Genomic DNA, 12,768 nt, shown 5'->3' on the forward strand with positions numbered 1-12,768 from the left:
CAGACCAAGTTGCATCAAACTTCGGCAAAAAGTCAAAGATCGATTTATGTAAAAGACCTGATATCCACTTGTACGCGACTCCGCCGAGAATTCCACTGAGGGTCTCCTGTTTGAATTTGATTGATTGCACATTCTCCACTGGACATTCACTACAAAACAGCAGCTTAACCGTCTGCTCGCTATTTATAAAGCTAAAGAGTCTTATTGATTTTTACACGAAAGGAGGGATTTTTGCAACCACCCCAGACCATACGCATATATACAACTGATATATATTATATATATATATATATATATATATATATATATATATATATATATATATATATACAACCACATAGACATACGCATATATACAACTATAGATAGATTAATGTTAAGGTAGGCTTTATGGTAATACAGCTGTAACCCCGCTGAATACTGATTTATTTTCACTTACCCTAAGATTCCACGATAACTGGAAAAATGTCTCAAATACTGCATTGTTCGTGTCCATCAGTGACCGACTCTCTCCCTCCGTTTCGGTCCTTCCTAAGATTTTCTTCCCTCTGACTCAACTGAGCGGAGCTCTCCTCTGCACCGCTATTATTTTCACTAAAAATATATGAAAATTTAGCAAATGAAAATCAGCACTAACTGTTCGTCTCTTGTTATACTTGGGGATTTTTCCCTCTCTACTTGCACAGAAAACAAATGATCTCCCCAGCAGGGAACACGGGGACCTTGTTACATAAACAAATAAATAATAAACACGCCTACTTTCAGAGAGCCTACTTTTCAGATCAAAAGTTGAAGACTTGAACATTTGAAATTGCTTTGACTCCTCAGAGTGAGTGAATCACTTCCTCATACTGGCCTATCACGTTTCTTATGGCGCACGAGACTTTCGTTGGAAGCGAGCAGTATGAAATGCATATCAGTAATTTAGACCAAAATCTGCTGGAAATTAATGAATAGACAGCCCGTGGCGGTGGCGCTACTTTGCCATTCAATGTAAACAAATCCACGAGGTTCTATCGGTTTTTGAGTTCTGATCCAGATGAAATCTTCTGGGACCTTGAAGGGGAGAGTGCGTTAGTCCTCTCTTGGGTTTTCTACAGAACCGGATTCAGTGGTATTATACCCAATACACCGATACTAAATGAAATCTAAAATAAGCTTTTCTGTCACAATAGCTTTTGAGGAGTGATTATTGGTGTAAAATTGTGCATTGATTATGTAGGCTAGGATATGGTTGGCCTGTACTTATGATGATAGCTATGTAGGCTATTATTCTAGCAGTAGTTTAGTTCATAAAACAAGGAGATTCCTTTGACACCGAGTGTCCACACCTCTCTCTTGTAATAATACTGAAGCTGGGGGGACGTATGTCAATCACCCGAAATTTTCTTTGGACTCTCACTTTTATTTATACCACTGGGTGAATCCATATGTTGTAGGGGTCTGACGGTAACCGTCTAAAACAATTTCAGCAGCGAAATTTAAAATAAAAAGGAACTGTTCGTATATTTGCGCCCTATCGACAGTCGATCTTGGTAGCTAAATTAAAAGAAGTTTTTCTTGCAAATCCCCAAAGTACTGCTCAGTTTGCCTTCGTTTTGGTTGCCCACTTTCTCCCCATGCCTCTCTTGTGTTGAGTTGCCTTGCACTCTCTGTTTCTGCTTGGAAGCATCGCACAGTCATCTCGTTAACTCTTGAGAGGCAGACGTTTCAAGAAAATTAGTCGATAGTAGTTACGCAATTACGATGGTTATTGCGTCAATATATGTATATTATCTTGCTTAGTTGAGTTTTAAAAACTGCCACAGACATGCTGGAAAGAGAAAACTATATTTTAGATCTCCTTTTGTCAGTCAGGAGTGAAATCGTTGTAAAGCAGAGATCACATGCAGCCCAGTGCAATTTCTGGGCTTTTCAAAAGACCTATTTCAAAATTTCAATTACAACAAGATCAGTGTAGCCTATTTGTTAGAGGTCACTGTTCATCACTCTTATCCAAAATTCAACCTAAGGCATAGTATAATAGAACTATGTTGTTATTTTTATTATGGCCCTGAAAAAATAGCACACACTAAGAGTCACAATGTCTTATTAATGATTCACCAAAATAATTCAAACAAAACTATAGGGGAAATTGTAGGCTACTTAATGGGGCTTTATTCATATATTTTCACATGTCTTTAGAGTTTTCAGTCATTTATCTTGATTTATTTATTTAAATCAAAAAGCAGCCCAATTGGATGGCCGGAAGGGGGGTCTAAGTGCCTGAAGCGAGTTCTCTAGAGACCTGTCAACTTGCCGGTGCTATCCAATCAACGAGAGCCGTACGCCCGATTCATTGCATTTGGGGAAAGACGTGGACGATAAACGATGTACGCAGCACAGGGTAAACAATCGTGTGTCCTCGAGCTCTGAGGGAGGACGGAGCTACTGTCAGAGAGAGAAAGAAAGAGAGGGAGGGAGAGTGAGCGAGGAGAGGAGAGAGAACAAGCGAATGAGAAAGAAGGCATGCAAAAACATGCTTTGCACTTTAATACTGGATGTACTTCAAACCGGAGCGGTTTGGCAGGTTTAAACACATCAAAACAGAAACAAAGAGACAGACTTACAGCACCATAAAAGAATCTGCAAAAGGAAAAGCAATAAAGGGACGGAGCAATAGGGAATTCGCTGCGGAAAATAACGAAAGAATTTGAGGAAGAACCACGTTTAATATTTTTCACCTCGGTAACGGAAACATACGTTTGGGACTTATCTGCTATTTTAAGGGCACGTTACAACTTCTTCAAGCGCCAGATAGTTTCTTGCGGGACAAAGTTGTTGAAACATTTTTTTTTTGGAATCTTTAAATTGTTTTGTTTTTTTTCTCTTTGTTTTCAGACTATTTAAAAAGAAAATATAGATCGAAGGACTGTTTGACTTCCGAGGGCTTTTCAACGCTGACATAAAAGTGGAATTTATCGTTTCAGTCAGTCATATGTTCGAAATATCTGAATGCGCAAATTATTCAAGAGACGGATTTCGTCCTCTCTCTACAATATCTTTTCTTTGCTTTTTGTTTGATGGTGTTTGTCAAAACACAAGCCACAGACTTTTAACAGTTTGAATATTCATGAGATATAATTTGCCCGCATTAAAAAAATTTTTCTTGCAAAAGGGAGGGGGTGATCAGCAAACATATTAATAAGGTTAGAGATTATGGCCACAGCGGCTTCCAATCCTTTCTAACCAGCAGTAAGTAGTCTTATTATCGTCGGCTCGATCGTGCACTCGGACTCCGGAGGTGGGATGCAGCAGGGCAGTGTTGCGGTAACCTCAGTGTCCGGTGGGTTCCAGAGGAGACACAACGGTCTTAAAATGGTACAAAGCGATTTCATTTTCAGCAGGGCGCAATGGCAGCGAGCAACGGGGGACAATATTGCTGAGCCACGCCTCACCAGTGGGTGACGTCCTGCCTCACGCTGCAGCGGCGGCCTCAGCTGCGCTAGTGCAGTGGCCGCAGCTGAAGCAGGATCGCCTTGGTCGTCTAGTCCCCGTTGGAATGACAGGCAGCCCGCAGCTAGCAGCAGGACGTGGAAAAAATAACTCGGGGAGAGGACGATTTGCACTCTGGGACTGCGCTGCATCACAGGCCCCCACATTTAGGTCCCCACCAGACTCATCGGGGGTGCCTGGGGTAGCACAACCGCTGCCCACATCCCTTCTTTAGCAGTGGGAGCCAACAGCAAGCAGCAGTCCCTCATATACTCGCAGCCGGGAGGAAGGAGGCTTCCACGGTCAAACGGCATGCTCAGTCCGCCGGGCAGCCAAAGCCTCTAGTACACCCGGGTCCTGGTGCGTTGGCGATACGCCGGAGCTCGATCACAGCAGCCACCACCACACCATCACCACCAGCATCAACATCACAGCAAGCACACCACGGAGTGAACAGCCACGACCCGCACTCCGACGAGGAACACGCCGACGTCGGCAGACTTTAGAGCACTTGCCAAGCAGTTCAAACAACGCCGGATCAAACTGGGCTTCACGCAAGCGGAAGTGGGCTTGGCGTTGGGCACTCCTGACGGGAACGTCTTCGTCGCAGAACCCACAATCTGTCGCTTCGCAAGCTCTGCACCAGCTCAGCTTTCAAGAACATGTGCAAGCGTCGAAGCCGTTGCTTAACAAATGGCTGGAGGAGGCCACAGACTCCTCCACGGGCAGCTCGACACGATGTCCAGCATCGACAAGATAGCGGCTCCACGGGAAGGGCAAGCGCAAAGCAAGCGCACAATCCATCGGAAGGTGAAGCGTCAAAAGGTGCGGTTGCGAGCCGAGTCGACAAATTGCTTGAAAAGGTCCCAAGACCATTCAGCCAAAAGAGATAAAACTCTTTGGCGGCTTAACTGCAGATGGAGAAGGCGCGCGGTGGTGAGGTTTGGTTTGTATGACAATCGGAGACAAGAAGAGAACCGGATGACGCCCCGACAGGAGTGCCGCAGACGCCGGAGAGGATGTACTATTATCAGGTCGGCAATGTGAGTGTGGCAGGATACACCGACACCCTCATGGAGATGCCAAAGAATGTTCAGTGAGACCATAGAACAGGATAACACGGAAAAACAATATTTTATATATGGACTAATCTGATAAAACCACAGACTATCATTCCAGATAGCAAAACATGCTTGATACTGATTGAGTGTGGAGGGAATATTGCAGACTGCAGATGTGTTATATATTTTTGTTCAGTTTTTCAAGAAAAAAAAAATCACCCCCTTTCCTTCCAACCCTAAACCGCCCGACTTAAATCTTCTTCATCAGGCCCTTAAATGTCTGTACATAAAAGGTTGTGTCGCTCTTTCTTTCAGGGAAATTTTTTAGTAGATTACTTAAAGGAGGCAAGTTTAAATGGGGCCGAGCGAAACGGGCGACCAGAGGGTGACCACTACAAGGTCGTTACACCAGGTATTATTGGCGCATTAACTTCAACTGAAAAATAACAGAATTAGCAGATGAACAAACAAACTCTTTGCCCCACCCTGCCGGGTTGTACCAATGTCTGTTTGAGAGGCAAAAAGATCGAGCAATTGGTGGTTGTTATGGGACATTAAACCTCAAACAAGTGATGAAATTCAACGGAAACATGCGAAAACAGTGGCATCCACGAAAGCTTCCATCCAACTTGGCAGAGAAGACTGCATGGTTTTGATCATCATCCAAAAATAGGAATGGATTTTTTTTTTTCTGGCCTTCCATTCCTTACAAGGAAAAACAACAAAAGACTGCCCTCTGTTTCTGATCTCCAAGATCACATCTTTTGATTTTTGATTTTTTAATGTAAAGAACTGAATCTACGTGGATTTTTGAGGACAAATTTAAATCAAAGATGACTTTGGAAAAGACTGAAATTTCCGCAGCTGACACCTCTTTGAAAATCTTCTGTGCGAACATCCGTTGCCAAGTGGGCCAGAGCTGGTGCTGTGGATGTTTTCATGTGCTGCCATTTCCAAGCAGTATTCTTTGGTAGGTTTTAATAAACAAGACTAAGTGTAAAGCCGGGCAATATAGATTCATTAGATCAGATGGGGTGATCGGAATTATTTACTTAATATTTTTCATTAAAATGCTTTGTTTTAATATTTTATTCGGGATACATACGAACTATTCCAAACAGTTATTATTTATTTCCCCCGGACTTGTGTAAAATGTTTTCCCTGTTTTCGTTGTTGACCTTATTTGTTTTGTTAAATTTTGTATTCTAATTTTAAAAGAGCACATATCTACACGAGCTGACTTTGACAGTAGGTAATAAAGGGTGCATATAATTTTGATGTGGATGGATTTGAATTGTAATTTAATTTCAGTAAGTGTGATTCCGTTAAAGAGATGATCGGTGAACAATACATTTGTGAGAAGAGAAACAAAATTGTGTGTGTGTGATGTTGTGCCTAAGATCGTATAGCTGTTTGTTTTTTTTTTTTTTTTTTTTTTTTTTTTTAATTTGTAACAAAAAGAGAAAAAAATAAAAAAAGGATGCTCTTTGAGTAGCCAAATGCATTTTAAAATGATGACTGCTGGAATATTAATAGCCTTGAGCTATGACATGCAGAATAGAAATAATACTCTGAAAAACCAAACCTTTCTATTATTATGGCCAACAATATAGAGATGTTTGATTAAAAATACAGCCGTCATATAACCATTTCAACACAATGCGTTTTTCTAAAATAAAAAAAAATAAATAAAATAAAAACAGATCAGTGTTACGTGGCAATGCGTTTAAGGCCTCGACAGAAATCACTAACGGGATTTTTTTGCATTTCTAGAACTTTTAGAATTTCTGTGTAAGCCTAACTCACTTCTTAGACAAAAGCAGCAAATGTGTGTGACCGCTGTAAATTACTTAAGGGTACAACCATTTTGTTAGCAGGATGAAATGTGTCTCTGTGGACAAGTAATAGAGATTAGCAACGTTCAGTAAATCTCATGAGAGACAGCACAGACACCGTTGGATGCTTGTGGGAGGTGGAGGCTTGGTTATGTCACCCGCTTTTGTAGTAGTGTAGGCTACCTGTTTTATAGTGTTCACGCCAACTGTCAAATCCACCTGCCTTCTTCTATCAAACTCGACCATCAGGTTTTTTGGACATTTTTTTTATTCAGTGCTAGACTGGTCTTCTTTTGCCAACACATTGCATCGATCTATCTATCTATATATCTATCTATCTATCTATTTCATCTATCTATCTATCTATCTATCATGTACATATTCCTAAATCATACATTTTGAAATACTAGCATAAGTAGCCTAAAGGTCCTCGTGCAGAACCCTGGAAACTAACAACACGTGTTTACGTACATTTTGCATATGCATGCCTTTTTTATTTAATTTTTAGTATTTCGATCAGTAGAGGTGTTTAGCAATAGCAAAATTCTAGGCCTATAACATTTAGTTTATATTTTATCACAAACTGAATTTCTTAATTTCTCGTCGGAATTTTGCGTGCCTGATTCATGCATACTGTGATGACTCTTTAATATGGATAGGCTATTAGTTATTTTTTTTATATATATTTTATTATTTTGTTTTATATTTCTTCTTCAGTCTCGCAAACATCGTATGTCCATTTTCTAATTTGCTTATTAAACTAAGCTAGACTGATCGATCTCACAGCGGGATTGCCAATGCCCCCAAGACTATAGAAACAGGCCTGTATATCCATGCTGTACACTAGACGTTATAAACTAGCTCGATTCGACAGTAATTGTACATATGATGAGGGCTAATTGCACGAATTCAGAGCCGACCACACTCTCAGATAAATTCATACGATTTTGCCAAATCGTAATGCCGTATTTTAATGAAAGCTGCACATTCGTATGAATTTGTACGAATTACCTACACCAAACCCCCCGCCCCTAAACCCACCCGTCACTGGGGTCTAGGCAAATCAAGGAACGATTGATGAATTGGTCGTGAGATAGCGTTGTTATAAACATGTCATAAAATGATTTTATGTTATATTCCTAACATTATTCATGTAAGATTAATTATATCGGGGATGAAATTATTCTTGAGCTAGCCCTCAAACAAAAACGGACGAAGTTATTTGTAAAAGTACGTAAAAATCCATATCCCTTCAACTTTTTTCTTGGGATGAGCTATTCAGCGAAAAACGCCGCAATTCCCCTCTCATTAGATTTAAATTTCATGGATATGAATTCCCTAACACTCAGTTGCTAAGCAAATCCAAATTCACTCAATGTTATCAGAAGTATGCGTCCCTTCTCTTTTGTCCCCAATAATAAGAGTGCCATTCTGAACATTCAGACTGATTTTGTGCGACCCGATGTAAAGAAATGCCGTCACCGAGAACCAGGCTAAATTAATTTCATAATTAAAATGTTTAGACTTTGAGGGGGGGAAATCCGCTTATGTGAGAAATTTCCAGTTTATGTGTATGATTGCTTCATGAAGATTCAGATATCGCGCTGTTTTACCAGTAGGCCTATATTATTTATTAAAAAGTATTTCTTCAGCATAATTTTGTTGTCCAATGACCCTGCTTTTTCTTTCGAGAATTAGCATTGCATAAATATAGTGAAAATGGTATTTAATTCACTGATTTACTCCAAAGTTAGGATGTCTGTAGTTTGCAAGTAGGCCATGTAGTATGTTTAGGACGCTCAGCCAAAGTGCACTAAAACTCCTAGTACCGGCACATGACTTTCGACCCACGTGTCGATGTACCACTGCTGATAAAATAAAGCAAAAACTACAACGATTAGCAAAAATTCCCAGGTTCCTTTCTTTCTTTGTTCTTTCTTTGTATTTAATTTTTTAATTATTTTTTGTAAAAACATTTACATTGTCTACCCCCACGTTTGAGCCCAAAGAACATTTTATTTTCGCCATTTTGCTTTCTTGCCAAACCGTCTAATTAAACAAACTTTTACCAGTTGTGTCACTGTCAAATAGTTTAACGACAGAGGGTTAACACGAACCGGAAGTCATGTAAAACAAACATATGTGTATTGGCTATTTGTAACAGTAATATAACGGTACACCGGTACTTTTGGAAAGACGCATTAACTTGACCAGTTGTCAAGTAATAATAATATACATAATAATAATAATCATAATCATAATAATACAGAGTGGATGGTACCGTGCTGGGAAATACAGCTACTATAATCAAATCAATGTTGATATAGGCTGCTGCATTCCTAAAAATATTCATAAAGTTTGCTAATTTGGGGCAAAATTACTTGATACTAGCTTTTTTAACGAGTCATTTTAAAACAGGATAATCATACGGGCAAGACACCCACTAATTTAGGGTATTTATGTTGCTATACTCGCAATTTATAAATGTCGTAAACGAAATTCAAATTGAACATCGCATTTAATGTCACAATAACTCTAACACGCTATTTTATACAGAATGCATAACGTGGTTCTTTAACTGAACAAACGAACCACAAACACTTGTTTTGATCAGTGTCCGCAAGTGCTGGCTAGTGTTAATGTAATCGATGAGGTTTCCACACTTGATTGTTTACAATCTATTTTAGAGACGAACAGAAATAGGCCAGACTGTGCAGGGTTTTTTTTTTTTATCTTAGATGTTTCCTTTTTGTCTCTTAACCCCTCGTGCTGTGCACATACATAAGGGCTCTTACATGGGACATTTCTCAGTAGGGAGACGTCCTCCAGGCCGCCTGTGTTAATCCATGTTCTATTGTCATTATGCTGGTAATAAGCAGTTAGTATAAATGGTTCTAATCTTTAAACATCTATATTGTTTTAATCCAAAAAATCACTGCATTTGGTATTCTTGGCAGAATGCTTGTTTTTTTTATATATTCGTCATTCGTCCCAGTCTATTTATAAATAAGGTTGTGTCAAATTATAGAATTATTAATGCTATTTGCCTGTGAAATCTTTTTACTCCCTATATAGAACTATACGAATTAACTCTTTAAACTATTTATTTAGTTATTAAAAAGTTTTTGCTTCTCAAAATAGTCGACCACTTAACTCGTGGAAAAGTTAGTTACGGGTATACGTGGTGTTTTATAGATTTATGAATTCTACATAGTAATGCATTTTTTTGTTTTAATTTACATATATCAATTTTCCACACTCATTACACATATTGAAAATATTAAAAACAGAAAACGTAACGATAATTTTTATTGTTTTATTTATTTAATATTTTTTTATTGATAAAATAATAATAATAAGCCATCTTGGTTATAAAGTAAAAATAGTATCATCTTTGTTGTATTTGCTTAAACTATATTCGAGTTAAAACATAAAACATCTAAAATTCAAAAACAGGTTTCGGAGCACACAGACTGTACATTCAGTAGGCTACATAGACTTCAGCTGCCGCACGCGCGGCGTGTCATATAAGGGCCCTCAGAACTCCATGTAAGTCCCCAGTTGTGTGCTTGTCTGGAGGACCAGCCACTCCCTAGCCACTCTCTCCTCTGGGAGACGCACTGTAAACGCTGTTCATGTTCAGCAGGGCGCAGGTGCTACTCCTCTCTGCAAACCAGAGATTACATTTCCATCTCATGCCTCCTGGAGTCATGTGAAACAATAACCAGACACATTTTACGCAATTCTCAAGCCACACTAGGGGCCACGATGTGGCCTCTTTCTTTGTTAAGTCAAACCATTTATACGACAACAGAGTTGGTCATAGTCAAGCACTTCATTAGCTTATTTTATTATCCCATTTTTTCTCATTGTTGTTTATCTGTGCATTAATCAGTTTATTACGCAGTAGCCTATCGTTTTCTCTCGCTGTACGATTTTGCATTACTGCATGGTGTGTCTGAGATCCCAGCCTCTTTAGATGAGAATTGTGCAGACATAGCTGCTGTCACTTGGGTCCCCTGGTGGTGTCTAATAGAGTTCTTATGTGCTGAGTGCAGGACTACTGTGAAAGGAGTGTATGTGGCTTTATACCCCCAAAACTAATACGCCGTAAATAAATAAGCAGATTCTTTTATCTATAACCAACACACGGCAAACATTACTTTCAACAAATTGTGCGTGAGACGCTGGACCATCTGGACCACTGCGAGAAATCCGGGATCGCTCCGGATCATATGCCCAAGCGGTGCATGTAGTGGCGCGCAGGGCACCGCGTGCCTCCGCCGCTCTTGAGCGCGAGAATAGAACTTAATGAAATATGTGTATGCAGAGTGACGTGACGTGTGGGGTTTCCTTTCTATAGAATGAGAAGTCCACGCCTCTTGTGCTTTGAGAGGGACTGGACAAGGAGACGGACAACAGGTTAGGGAAAGGGCCACTGAACTGAGTGTATGCAATTACTTAAATTAACCTTTAATCCAGTTCATAAACGTTTTGCTTTCATATAAAAGGATTAAACTAAAAATGTTTTGTGTCAGTAAGAATATACAGACAAGTAAGATAACACAAAGAGCTGGCTGTTACCAGTTTACTTGCTTGTTTGTTTGTTTTAATTCCCATTTTAACATAATCTATATTTATATAAAAGTAGTTAGTTTGTGGGTTTTGCAAAATAAATTTAATATACTTACATTTAATTTCTAATTTAATTAGCAATTGGCCAGGAATGTGTGTTCCCTCGACAGCAAATCAATGTTACAATGACCCTTTAACTCAGGGTTCAAATTATTTGTAGGCTACCTAATTTTTTTTTATTTCAAGTAGATTATTTTTTATTCAAAAAAGTGGTAAAATTAGTAGTTGTATTGTTTTAGTAGTAGTAATAATAAAATAATATACGCCACATTATATGTTATCAGATTATACAAAGCACAAGGCGTTTTTATTTCCGGCCCGTGATTTGGGCCTGCTTATATTAATAGCTACATTTGAGGCAAAATAGTCAAGAAAATATCTATCATAAGTTGGGAAAATATTTTTGTGGTTGATACTAACATGAAGGAATTCCTGTCTTTTTCAAGTCACTGCATCCTTGTAAACTCAACAGCACACATACAGCTATACAGTCTACCACACATGCAACTGGGCCGAATACATCCATGGCCCAACAGCGCACATCTGTCAGCTTCGCACTTCTGGAGGGTGTTTGTATCACTCTGGTTATTCACAAAGATGAAACCAGTTGTCTTTACATGTAAATTATACATAAGGATTTATATGAAATACCATTTTAATTCGTAAAATTGCACTTATTTGAGTAGGCAGATAATAGTAGATAATGGCTACATTTTCATTAGGCCTAATATGTTGCTATTTTTTCCCCAAAACTTTTCTCATGTTAAAATTTGAGAGTGACACTTTATATATAAAGTTGTCACTAAACAATTCGTAGGCTACTACCATTTTTACCGTCTAAACCAAAGCCAAGAGACCTACTTTCGACTGTAGCCTACATTTTATTCGATCACCTGGTAACCTATCGAAAGTTCAACTGATCATGGCTGGTTTACCGAAACATGACGTTAGAGCTTAATCTGTAAGGCACGTTTCCCAAAATTACAGTTATTTTAGTATTTTCTCTCAGTGAAAAGCTTTGTAAATTAACGAAAGCCCTGGCCACCTATAAGTCCATTGCGTGCAACTTTAATGTCTCTTTTCCGCTTGCTTTCATAGTTTATCGGAGATAAATATAGTGCATTCATGTTAATACATTTGTATTTTTACAAAGCCTCAAAACATTATAACAGAGAATGAATTAATGAGTAAATAAATAAATAAATAAATAAAAGGTTAACCAAATCGGTTTTAGCAACGTGAATGCCACTTTTTGACATTATTATAGGTGTATAACTTCAGACAGACCTACTTTGGAAAACAACTTACTAATTGAAATACAGGGATATTATTTTCTCTCATTATTAATATTCAATTTCATACAACATTTTGTAGACTTACATAAATAATTGTATACATTCACTTTTCTTTTTAAGGTCTCTCTTTACACTCTTTTATTTAAGCTTTGTCCTTGTTACACATTACACTTACTATTATAATAACAATAAATTTTGCATTTATGCAAGTAACCCTAAGCCAAACTGTAACAAGGAGACTTTAAAATAAAGTGTAACCATAACTAAGCATTGTTCATGTTTGGTAATATTTTTGCATACTTTTTTAAGTTTTTAAAAACCTTTAAAGAAACTTGTCTCATATTATGACCTTGACAGGACATAATCTTGTATTTTTTTAGCTATTGGTGGATGCAGCGATTCAGAGAACTGTTTATTCATATGAAACTAAAAGAACTGAAATTGTAGCTAAATGTATCCTACAAAATG

At 38.4% G+C, this 12,768-nt stretch overlaps 1 pseudogene; it reads left to right on the plus strand.

Annotated features, from left to right (window-relative positions):
* Positions 1 to 3,198: 3,198 nt before the first annotated feature.
* LOC109063403 lies at positions 3,199 to 4,965 on the plus strand (annotated as a pseudogene).
* The last annotated feature ends 7,803 nt before the right edge of the window (positions 4,966 to 12,768 follow it).

This window comes from Cyprinus carpio, chromosome A5 (assembly GCF_018340385.1).
Source record: "Cyprinus carpio isolate SPL01 chromosome A5, ASM1834038v1, whole genome shotgun sequence".
NCBI classification, from domain to species: Eukaryota; Metazoa; Chordata; class Actinopteri; order Cypriniformes; family Cyprinidae; genus Cyprinus; species Cyprinus carpio.